Genomic DNA, 12,891 nt, shown 5'->3' with positions numbered 1-12,891 from the left:
AAGAGCCGAATCCCTACCACACTCATATTTTAAAGAAAAATAATAACTTATATCCAGTTTATAATAGCTTCAGTAAAAATACAATGAATCATACAATACTTCCCTTAGGTTTTGCTGAAGTATTTTTCTGTGTGACTATTCACTCTAATATCTACTTACCTCTGTGGTGGTTTATTAATATTGGTACAGAAAATTGAAATTCTATGTATTTCGATTGTACAATAATAACACAGGTGCTTCACAGACCAATTGGGTACTCATTAATAATGTACTTTCCAGGTGGCTGCACTATTAACCAAGTAACATTTTTCCAAGGTTTTAGAATTATATCTGAAAACATTCCTGGAAAACAAAAGCATTAGTAAAGCACAACAGTGGCATAACAGCTCTTTGATTATGGGATCCTGAAGGAGATAATTAGCCAGTTTTCAGTTAACTTAAAAACTACGTGTTTTAACTATTTGCAAACTGGCATTTACCAGCATATTTACTTATACTGTAAGTGACATTATCTAAGATTGTATAAACAGTAAGAATTTACTAGATTATTTTTGCATGCATTTTTTATGATTCTTTTCAAAATTGAGAGATTTAATATCAGTCTCAGTGGAGTAAAATGAAGCTTGAGAACAGTGAGATGATCACACATTACAACAGTAAACCTTCTAGAATTAAAATTATTTCTGTTATACATGCATGCACACAAACATCCATTTTAGTATTATATAATAATTCTTGATGAACGCTGTAACTGACTTTGCATTTTCCTATATTGGGAATAATTACTCCCAAATATTTTTGTGGCTCACAAATTTACCAGTGGTTTAATACCACTTAAAGATATTGTGTGCAACAGTGTTCTACATTGAAGAGATACATGGAGGAGAAAGAAATTATCTTCAGTATACCCATGGTAAAAGAGACATATATTCTCATTGATACCGTTGCAAAAGCTTTACTTCAAAGTACAAAGAAGCAGCTAAGGCGGCATACATGCAAATACCCAGAAGCACTGGAGGTCTGACTCCAATCTTTACCAGGAGGACCAGCCAACTAACTGAAGGGTTTAGACAATAACCTACTGTTGGACAAGCAAAACAAGTGTTTATCACCTTCACATTTCACCACATCTAAATGTACTGCAAAACTAAATGTAAAGAAGTACTTTCTGGAAAAAAAGAACTTCAAAATTTAAACAATGGTCTAAAATCTTCTGTCAAAGAGGCAAAACTCCCTGCTGACTTCATCTGCTATCATTGCAGCTATTATCAAATTTAGCCTTTTTACAGCTGCAGAACTTAAAACATCCTAAACAATAGAAAAAACTCTCTCAATGTTTGATGACTGCAGGAAACAAGAACAGAATGAAGAACAAACCAATTACATGCAATAAACTTCATATAAATCATGCTGGATTTCCTGCATCAAAAAGCTGGATAAAGAGTAAGAAAAGAGATATCCTTCCTTAACATGTCCCAGTTTCTAGAAAGAGCAAACTCCGAAGACAGAGGCCTGGGAGAAAGAACCTCCATCTCAAGCTTCCCAAGACCCCACCAGACACTTATTTCAGGCACTGCCAAGAAGCCTACAGCATGTGTGGTACATTTAGAAAAAACAGGATAGTTACAATTACTTAGTTCTGGACCAGCTGGAATTTCCAGTTGGTTTTCCCAAAGGAAAAGTACTCTACTTTTAGCAAGGGATCATGCAAGTCTTGGGAACAAGCCAAGATATGAATATCCACAAGGGAAAACAAGTACAATCTTAACCATCCACAGAGTGAGTATATGCCAGTGCTGAAGACTGCTTTCTAACATTGAGCAAGTGCCCTCAAGTGATAGCACAGCCAGAGATTTTAGAAGGTCCTCAGATACACTGTCATTGCTCATTACTTCTTCTCTTGATCAAGCTATATTTCAGGCATTTGACTTCAACCCAAACTCTGTTCCCAGGGCACAGATATACTGAGATTTGAGTCCTAATGAAAAAGAGATGAATGCTGGGTATTGTTAACACTGATAACCCTGCAGCCTCTATGTTCTTGTTATTCCTCCTGAGATACCACAAAGACACTATCCAACCCCAAAGGATGGGCCAAGCAGGGACCAAATATCATTTCCCATTACAAAAGGCATCACAAAACTCTAAGATATTCTTTAGTCAACAGAGTCAGAAATAACCCAGAGTTAGGAATAAATAAATCCAGTAAGAGGATGAAGGCAATAAGGAAGGAATGAAGAATGGATATTGTCCTGGATTTTCTCAGTACTTGAGCATTTCCATGACAATAAGAATATCTTTGACTCTGTGATCAGAGGATAATCTCCAGGAGATGTACCAGCACTTCTCTACCAAGAATCACCATTCCTTTGTCAAGGGAGAGAGGCTATCTGCCTGGTGATTTTCCTTTGGTTAAGATTTCTTCAACACCAGTATCATCACTTCCTTAGGCCGGACATAACAATTGCTATCTGCTAAAATGAAGCCATCTGAAATGTTGCAAGGTACTTCAATTCAGAGAAATTCACTGCAGGGTGACAGTGTCAACAAGATCCTTTAACACTATGCTCAAGTTTGTCAGAGTGAATCCAGCCCAAATTTGAGGGTTTTTTAAAATACAGACTCTTTGGAGAGAGGAAGAAATGTTTTCTACCTGACTGAAGGGCTTTTTGAAAAATTCTACTGCTCCAGAGTATGTAAATAGAAAAGAAGGAAAACAACCCAAACCAAACACCACATGTCTTCTCTTCTCTCAGAGTACTAGGCACTGTATAAATCCACATCAAAAGCAATATGACCACTGAAACTGACCCAAAAATGCCCCACTGTGTTCACATGTAATCCGTAAACCAAGACAATTGCCAAGAGCAATTCAAACATAGCTGCAGACTGATACTCTATTATAGAGATAAGCAGTAGAGAATAAGGTATGTGAAGACCTGCATCTTTGAAATGCAGTGCCCAAAATACTCAGCTTAACATGCTGAAAGTCTCTGAGGAACTTGCCACCTTTTGAATCTTTTCTCCTCAAAGGCAAAAATATACAGAAAGACTATGGATAGAGACAGCAAGTAAACTAAGACAATGAAACACCTTTCCTAGCTTAATTACCTTGTCAAAGCCAAGTTTATCTGAAGCATAACCCTTTGATACTTGGAACCATGACTGCTGTCTTGTAGACAAGCTGGCACAGTTGGCACACGGACTAAAAGACCAAGTACAAGCAGCCCTCTGTTATTGCCTACACAAAGGGAAAAATTGCATTGGATTGTAAAGAGTGCCAGTACGGCACAATTTTCTGAAGGTGTTATTCTCCAGGATTTGACTGTGATTTCTTAAAAATAAGCTTGCAGCTCATAGAACTGTGAAGACAACATTGAAAATGTGAACTAGTATAAGCCAATATGTTCCCTAATGTACAAAAAATACAAAATCACATCTCTCTGTGGCCAGTTCATCACAATGAGTGTTTATTTGGAAGACTGATATACATTTTCAACATTTAATAAGCAAAGAATTATGATAATAGGATCATCAGAAAAAAATCTAGTCATAATTGGTATTTGGCAAATGAATAAGCTTGGACCCAGAATGGTGCCATTCACTCTCATCTCTGCTTTAACTTGCAGTGTGCATGCAGAGCAGGTCTCAGGACAAAGAGCCAAAAGAGCTTAAGTCCAAGGCTTGACAGTTTCTCAGTCTGCCCAAAGCAAGGTGGGAGTTTACTATTTGTGAAGAATATTATTCACTTTGCCTATCACTAACATGTAACAAATAAATACAGAGATCCTTACCAAAATGCCAATTGTTCAATGTTAAAACAAAGCAAAACCTGAATCCTCCTGAGTGATGGAAACAAATTAACATTTCCCACATGGAATTCTGATTCCTTCAACAGTAAAGTGTCTTGTTCTTGGACTGTAAATGAAATCATGACTGACCCAGGTCACAGCTCCCTCTTAAGTTCCTCAGCAGCAAAACTTTTACCTAGAGCCAGTTTGCTTTAAGTTCTTACTTCAGTGCAGCCACCTTTGATGGTGGTTTCATTGCTGGTTCTGTTCCAAATTTTCACATCCTCTACCCTCCCTTTTTAACTCCATGTGCCCACTTCCAGTTAGAGGTGTCATTCTTCCCTCCCCACTACCCAAGAAAAATGCTAAGAGGAAAAGAAGCAGACCCTCAGCTTTCTGAATTAATTTTGGGGTACTGCATTTCAATGCCTCCTAAGTAGAATGAATATGTATAATACATTTTAGTTTGCCTTCTTACTGGATAAATTTATCTCTTCTTGACTATCACATCTCCTTTCTCTGGAAAAAAAAAAATTATAAAGGCGCTCACCAATAGTACAGAAAGCAGAGCTTACTTGGAATACATCAGAGAGCTCTTCTAGTTCTCATCTGTCAACCATTTGCACAAATTCTTGAAATGGAACTTCTCAGGTGGATAAAGTTATGAGGGTGTGGGAGCAATAGCACAACTGCAGCTTGTATGCATTTTACTCACGTATCAAAAAGAACAGATCTCTTAGCGTGCAACTGCCAACAGACCAAAAATTTTTTTGCTAAAATCACTTACTCTTCATTTTTTTTCAGAGCACCACTGAAATTTTTAGAGTACTATCAGAATGGAACTTGAATTTGTTATCCTAATTATACACCATAGGATCAAGGCTTTGTACTGAGCAAACAAGTATCAACTTCACGTGACTGCTTATAATTTGTGATCACATTTATACAGGAAAAAAAAAAAAGAAGTCATATGAACAACCTTCCACTGAGGTTTTTTTTCCCTAGCAGGCTATATTATTTATTTTGGCATATACGAGGAGGACACAAATTGGCCCTTAAAGTGCATTCAAATGGCAAGTTACTATCCATCAAGCCAGGGTCGAACAGTATTTTGTGCCTCGTTAAAATAACAAGTTAAAACGTTCTTTAAGGAACCATAAGATACGTTCTATCAGTACTCCTGTCACAGATGGACACTGTAGCATTCTTCATTAGTACCGCTGCTCTTAACGACGCTACGGAGTAGAGTACACCTTGATTTTGTGCATGTTGGCACACATTGCCACCGCTCGCACAGCTAAAGGAATTTTGCAAGGCACATGGCAACATGCATCACTCCACACGCTAAAAATGCTTAGGAAAACTGTTACTGCAGGTGTGCACCAAACTAAATTCCAAATTAAATGCTCAGTTATCGTTTGTCTCCCAATGCTGCTTTCTCGCCATACGCTACAATACCTGTTCGTTACTATGTATTTTTCAAACATGAGCCTTTTCTGAGATACGGAAACATAAACCATCATTCTGATCTTTACACACTTCTTTTCATTCCTTTTGTTTTTTCCTTTTTTTTTTTCCTCCCCCCCCCCAGCCGCAACACTTCGCCCAGCTAGCGTTCCTGAAATACCGAGGGAACAACCGGCGGTGCCGTGAAGGCGAGACCTCGCTTAGCAAGTTTCGGACCAGGGCACACCACGGCCAAGTTACCGGACCCAAGCAAACAGAGCTTTGCAGCGCGCACACGGACGCGCCCCTCCCCGACAGCCGCTGCTGCGGGCTCCGCGCTGCCGCTCTCCCGTGCGGCACAAGAGGTGGGTGCCCACCTCCCCCCTCCCCCGGGATTCATCACCGCTCCGGACGGCTCGGAGGGAGCGCACCGGGGCTGCCGGGGCTGCCCGGGACGCCCTGATCCCGCGGCCACGCCGGCCCGGTGAGAACTCACCAGCGGCGAGCACCGGCTCCGTCGGGCGGCCCAAACTCCGTCCGCCCCGCCGCCCACCGCTGCCCCGCGGCCGCCTCCCCGCCGACCCCCGCCCGCCCCGGAGCGCGGCGCCCCGCAGCGCCGCCGGGCGGGAGCTGCCGCCGCCGCTCGCCCCAGCGGCACCGGCGAGGCGAGGCTTGACATAATCCTGCGAACGCAGCAACCGCAGGAGCCGCCGGCTCCCGCCCGCCCGTCCCCCGGGGTCCGCTCCCGGCGCTCCCCTGAGCCCGGGGCCGGGCGGGGGGGCGACGACACCCCCTCCGGGCTGCGCGGCGGGGCGGGGGCGGTGCCCGGTGGCCCCGTGCCCGGCCCCCCGTGCTCGCCCAGCACCTCCCCTGGCCCCCGGTCTCACCTAGGAGCGGCGGCGGCGGGCTCCGCTGCCGAGCCCGGCGGGGGCGGGGAGGGAGGGGAGAGAGAGGGGGGCCCCGACGTCTGCTCCGCAGCCGCTACCCCTCCGCGCTGAGCATCTTCCCCGCGCCCCGCGGTGAGTCAGGCACGGAGAGCGCACCGGAGCCCCCGCCGCCCTCCCCGTCCGGCCGCCGCCGCCGCGCGCGCGCCCCCGCCTGCCCCCGAGCCCCCTCCCGCTTTTCCGCGGGGCCGCGCGCGCGCGCTCCGGGCCGCGCTGCCCGCGGGAGGGGGGGGGAGGGGCGGAGCGGGCCGGGGGCGCGCGCGCGCGCTCACCGCGGCTCGGTGCGGTCCCGGCTGCGGCGGGCGGGAGCTGCCGCGGCGCCTCCCCCGGCCCCCGCCGTTACTATGGATATGGGCCCTGCGCGCCCCCGCGCCCACCGCGCGGGCGGGGCGCTCCCCTCCCTCCCGCGCGCCGCCGCTGCCCCGGGCCTGGCGGGGGCCGCCGAGCGGAGCCGGGGCGGCGCGGGGGCCGGGGGAGCCGCCGGCGAAACTCCGTCCTCGCCGCCGGCTGGCGAACGCCTTCCTTTGCTCCCTCGGCAGAACCGCTTCTTTCTTTTTTTTTTTTTTTTTCTCTTTTTTGTATAACATGAGTGTCTGAATAAATCTCATCCGAGCTCGAATTCCTGCCTTAATACCAACAAATAAGCATCCCACGGGATTGTTTACTTCAGTGACTGCATCCCATTAAGCAGCACCCGGGCTGCCTAATAAATGAAATAAAATTCAAAAGATAATGCCCCTATAATTTAACTTTACAAAATGTCAGAGGACAGAGTTGCACTTTCAGTCCCCCATGGCGGCTCTTATCTCTTACGCTGCTTCCCTGAGGAACTCACTTGGTGGCTGAGCACATTATCTGACAAGCTCAGCCGGTGGAGACTGGAAGAAACATTTTACCAAGTGAAAAAATGTTACTCAGTTACAGCAGGTGAATTGATGGGGAGGATGTGGTTAGTAACGCCTGCTGCATTTCTCCAGCTCGCTCCGGGCAGATCTATCCAAGACATCAGCCAGGCAGGTGCCTCAGGCCCCAGTCCTGCCTTTGGAGGCTTTCTGTCTTCTGTGAAATAAAATCCTCAATAAACGAGTGGAAGAAAAACTAAGCGTGTCTCTCTGGGCAGCACAGCTTTGCACAGACAAGTCACAGTGCTGAAATTCAGTATCATTTTCAGCCTCTGCAACAGGAAGAGCAGAGATGGATGATGTTGTAGCAGCAGATCCAGCACACAAGCAAGGCAGACTTTCCAGGTGTACAAGTTCATAGTCAGACTTCTCAGAGACCTCGCACTGATTAAATGTAGAAACCTAGTTCACTGGTCCTTCCGTCTGTTCAACTGCATGTGCTTATATAGAACTTCAAGCATAGATGGCTTCGAGCACCAAAATATATCATATTTGAGGCTCTGAGTGTATGTCTCTCAGAGCACTAATTAGGTCTCAAACTAGTGCTAAGCTGCATTTTTTCAAAAGCAAGTTTTTCAAGGAGTAAATGATCATATTCACGAACGGTTCTCTTGGTTACAAAGAGTGTTAATAACAGGCACATTGCCACGAGCTCAGCGACGTGTAGCGGGTAGTGGACTGACTCAACCACAAGATAGTGCTGACTTTGAATGCACTGGTATGTGTGTGAGTAAAGGCAACAGTGTTTGCCTATGAATCCCAGAGATTAACTGCTGATTATTTAAGAGTTGAAAGGAATGCTTAAAGTGGTAATGAAAATTCCTAAAGATACAGTTTTCTATATCATAACTGATTTCAGCTAATTGTTTCTACCAAAATAACGTTGGGGAACTCTAAGCATTAGCTCTGAAGCACATTTTAGAATGAGATTAGGAAAATTATTTTGATTTTAACTGAATACTCTCTGCTTCTTTGCCGATTCCACTGTTTCAATAAAATCTTATAGATACAGTCTGGTGTTTATATAGGTTTGATGTAGCCCATCTGGAGAAGGACTGAACAGAATACAAAAGTTTAGTTTCATCCTGAATCAGGAGAAAACATAAACATTTTTCAACATTTTCTGAACATAATTCCAAAAACTGAGGCTGTAAATATGAAAATGTCCATTTCAAAACATTTCTTTTCATCTTTTCAAAACATGTCAATGCAGTTTAAATTTTAACATCTAAATTGTCAGTGTCACTTTTGTTCTGACATGAACAGATCTTTTCAAAGCAGATGATTTGGCAGCATTTCCTCAAAACGTTGAATAATGTTTATGGATTTGTCTATACTTTTCCAATACCTTGGGTCTCCACATCTCTATCTCAACTAACAAGACTTTTAGCACAGTCCCAACTTGCTTTGTCCTGGATTTTGTGATCTGCATTTTTAAATTGAAATCAGTTCTTTAGAATAGGTGGGACGTGATCCATTAACAACTGTGTGAATTAGGAGCAATAATTACACGGAATTGCTAAGCCAGAGGAAGAACCAGTTAAGGCTGTCAGCATGAGGCCAATCTGATGATGGCAGAGCATAGTGGGTGTGCCAGCCGTTTTCTATACCTGCCATGAACTTCATTAATTCTATTGACTGTAACATATTCCAGGCTATAGCCACTCTCCATGAAGGAAAAAAGTGTGTAGCATCCAGCAAGTCCTAGGAAAGGATGGAGGTTTCTAGCAAGATGGTGAAAGAAAGGGCATTTTTAGACATTTAGAAGCTTGGTGAAGAGGCAAACATGAACTTGGATTTTGAAATGTTTTGACAGAGAAGATCTGCATGATTTTACCACTAGGTACATCTCCCATTCAGCCACTCTGATCTTCCTTTTGCCTGGATTCCTTTCCAGCCAGCAGCACCTTCTCTAAGGTCTGGCCACTTCCAGGTGAGCAGGTGCCATGGCTGTGTCAGTGGTGAGTGAGCCACATCAGCCCAGACAGTCGTACCTCACTGTGCTCTCACCCAGCTCATGTGATGGAGCTGAAGAGAAGGCTGGCTACTCAGCATCCTGACAGGGCCAGATAAGATAAAAATAAATGAAGTGAGGGACCTCTGTCATAGCAGGAATGTACATTTGGGATACCTCAGTCTGTTCCGTTACTATAAAGGGAGAAGAAATTGCCTCTCTCATAGGCAGGAACAGGCCATTTCTTCAGTTAGTGTTCTTGTGGGTGTTACAGGTTGGACTGAGATGGGGTGTGAGAAGCAGAGACTGTGAACAGACTGCAGTCCTGGCTTGAGGGCCATGTGGGCCATTCTATGTTTCAACAAGTGAGATGACAGTCTTTTCATGAAGGCAGAGTAAGAATTTATTTTAGTAACGGGGATCTAGGTAGAAGAGAGAGGAATCCATTTAATGAGTTTTAGAAAATATTTTTTTAAGCCTCAGAGTTTTAGATGTGTATGTCAAGGCCATATTTTGTCTGTGATTTTCCCTGAACTGATCAGCAAAGTATGCTGATGTGCTGATCAAAGCCTGGCCCAACACTTCATTTATCTGTAGTTCAGTGCATCATTATGAGGAGCTGCTATGGTGGCCACAATTCCTCTTGAAAGGAATTAGGCAGCTTGCTTTTTGCTTTACAGCAATGGGACAGTCCTGTCAAATTTTTTGGTTTTGCAAATGGCTTCGTAATATTTTTGGGTGCCATTTACACATTCATCCATTGTGGCTGATTTGTGGACCTGGTTCTCTTAGCTGATGTGATGCTAGAGGGAAACTCCTAGGTGTCAAAAGAGAAGAGTAGACAGCATGTGATTCTCCTGCCCTGGGAGTGGCTCAGGCACTGGAGCAGCAGTGGTTCAACTCTGGTGTCTTCAGATGAGGAGCGCCTCTGGCTAACCAGCCTCATGGCAAAAGACTACCATTATTGTCATTGTCTGCATGAAATTTATCTGACTAGTAGGGCACTATAATGAGGAAGATTCCCAGAGAATGGCTAGAACAGCATCTGCTTTCTTATACTCATCTGGTATCCAGATATGCCTTAAAATCAGGTACCCTGGGGAATTCCTCATTGTTGTGGAAACCACCTGTGGGCAGCAACATTCCAGAGATTTTAGACCTGAGTAACCTCACGTGAAAGTATCAGAAATTTCTTCTACAAATGAGATTGCAGAAATAGGAGGTTTGGATCATGTCTGGAAAAGGATCACCCTAATCTATAGCATAAAAGACCATTTTAAATAATGAAAGCAGTTACCACATGCATAGAGTTACTTAAATCCAAGATTTCCCAGGCTTAATCCATGAGTATCACCACTGACAAATAAGTCAAAACAGATCTAGATTTTTAACAAGATGGCTCCTAAAAGTTATTTTATCTAATGACAAACAATGCTACATATATTTTCACAGAAAGTGAAATCTGTTGAAACATAGGGATGAGGTCTGTTTTCCACTTAAAATTCATTGTTAATAAAGACTTAATTAGCTTCATACTGGAAGTTTTAGTCATGAAAAATTAATGTCCTTTAGCAATGAAGTTTATTTCTGAAAATAAGTTGAAACAGCTTCTTCTTAGTAAAATGTAAAAGTACTATAACCTGATTCTTCAAATAACTTCTCCAAAGGTTTGTGCTCATTTTTTTTTCTTTCACCAGTGCTGCAAAGGTCTGTGTTATAATAACTCAATTCTTTTTTCTAAGTAATTTGAACTGTTTTGCTGATATCCATACTCTTACTGGTTTATCGTCTATCAAGAGGTCTAGAGAGTTAAAGCAAGATAAAATTAAATCATGTGTTCAAGTAGAGAAGTGATCTTCATTAAAAAGCAAGATAAAATGATCAAAGATATTTAACTGGACTGCTTTTACAATCTTTTTTCAGAGCTATGTTGATTTTGAATTTCCTGAATAGGGACTAAGCAGATTGACTTTATATCATAGGTTATTAGGAATACACATAAACATAATATTCAGATAATGAGTAATATGTTTACCAAGAAGGCATAATCATAGTGTGAATCTAAGAGATAAACAGAAAGCATATTTGAATTTTTTACTAGTAAATTATACTTGCCAAAACGCCCCTATAGCTGGTGTATATAGATCCCTGTAGCTGGGAATATACAGGAGAGAAAGGACACGTGGAAAGGGAGAGTTGCAAACAAGAGTCACAGAAGTCAGTGACTATGCACAGTCCTGGAAGTCCAGCACATGAGGAAATTCTCTGCACTCAGTAAAATCTGCTTATATAATGCCCATGATATATAACTCGACAAAGACTTTAACACTTGCACCAGGGCTGTAGCAAATCAGACAAAGGGAACATGCTAACTGAAGATAGATGGAACAGCTGTGTCGGCTCGGGTAAGAAGCAGAGACTTAAGTTCAAAGTAAGGAAGGAAAAGGAAGTTGTCATTTTTTGAACACTGAAAGCTAACAGAATGATGTTTTAAGCAGGGAAATCTCATGGGGAATTTAAGCCAGTCCTGCAAGCTGGCTTTATTCTCAGCTCTGGGTCAGCACTCAGATGATGGGGTCTTGCTGTATAGGACGAACACTTCTGAACACTTAAATATTCTAGAAAAAAAGTTAAGGACTAGAAAAAGAATTAGCTATCATACTACAACCAGAGTTATCTTGATACATTTATTTTAATTCTAATCTCAGAATCAAAGTCTCAGAATAAGAAATGCTCATGTTTCAAAATATTTCATAATTTATTTTGATTTTTATTCTTAAAATTGTCCAATGTTGGGGAGAATTTCAAAGAAGCTGATAAGTTTGGACTATACAGTCCCTTTGGAAAGAGCAAGTTCCAAATAAAGTTGAATAAGTTCCAAACAAAGTTGAGTGGGCATGCAGTTATCATAGGATCCAAAAAGACAACTGGAGCTATCTTCTGGAACCACTGGAGTCTCTGCAGGAGCTGGTGCTAAGGTGTGCTGCAGTTTGAGGAGAAATTCTCACTGGCAAACATAGATTATGCCTTTCTTCCCCCCATCAGGACAATCTCCTAGGTCTATAAAGATACAAAGCATTAATCAAAGAAATTTAATATCTGAAGATCAACTGAATTTACAGAGAGATCTTGTCCATACAGACTCCCACATCTGGTTTTTGCTTGCTGAGAACAAGTATCTGGATGCTGAAGGCATGGAGTAACTACAAATACCCTTAATCTGCCTTTGAGTGAAGTGTCAAGAAATGATCTGGTCAATTACTGATGCTGATGGTGCTTATAAACATGTAATATTTGTAAAGTCAGTTTCTCTGAGAGCAAAAGACAGAACAAGGGAGCTCCTGAGATAGTACAGGCTTCATGCTTTCAAGTTCTTTTTTAAATTTTCCTAAAAGAACCACATTGCAACCTGAATTGAAGCAAAAAAATCCAAAACAAAACAACTGTAGAATCTAGTTTGAAATGTCTTTAATTTACCATATGGAATATTGATATGAATATAAAATATAATCTGATTTCAAGTAGGTTAATGGAAAGAAGCAAAGAAATCCAGGAGAAGTACGAGGATCCATTTTATTCTTGTGACAATGATTATTCTACCTTTGGCTAATTAGAAAAGAAATAGTTGAGTGAACAGCTACAATATAATGCGTGATCAGAAAGCAAAGCAATGAAAAAAGAGTGAAAATCTGCTCTTAATCCTGATTAAGAAATGTATAAAGTGGAATAATACCTCAGAATTATAGGGCAGAATATTTGTTTCCTAGTAATCAGATAATTAACCATGGAGCCATGGAGGGGATGTAGGTGAATATTAACGTGCATGTATTTACTGGGAGAAGGGAAACAATAAT

The 12,891-nt window shown here is 42.5% G+C and overlaps 1 protein-coding gene across 7 annotated transcripts in view; it reads right to left on the bottom strand.

The window, feature by feature from the left end:
• ANKS1B (ankyrin repeat and sterile alpha motif domain containing 1B) overlaps positions 1-12,891 on the bottom strand; it is a 412,516-nt gene that overhangs the window by 81,579 nt on the left and 318,046 nt on the right. Inside the window, exon 1 of one of the 7 annotated variants that reach the window (XM_088055382.1) lies at positions 6,125-6,273. The exons of 5 other annotated variants lie outside the window; for them this stretch is intronic. The gene's annotated coding sequence lies outside the window, so the exon portion shown is untranslated. Of the gene's footprint in view, positions 1-5,733; positions 5,799-6,124; positions 6,274-12,891 lie in introns of those variants that run through there. One more of the 7 variants, XM_088055383.1, reaches the window with a different exon arrangement.

This window comes from Pseudopodoces humilis, chromosome 5 (assembly GCF_049639895.1).
Source record: "Pseudopodoces humilis isolate 2021_Gansu_Grassland_sample_001 chromosome 5, ASM4963989v1, whole genome shotgun sequence".
NCBI classification, from domain to species: Eukaryota; Metazoa; Chordata; class Aves; order Passeriformes; family Paridae; genus Pseudopodoces; species Pseudopodoces humilis.
This window is presented reverse-complemented; position numbering and strand designations above follow the sequence as displayed.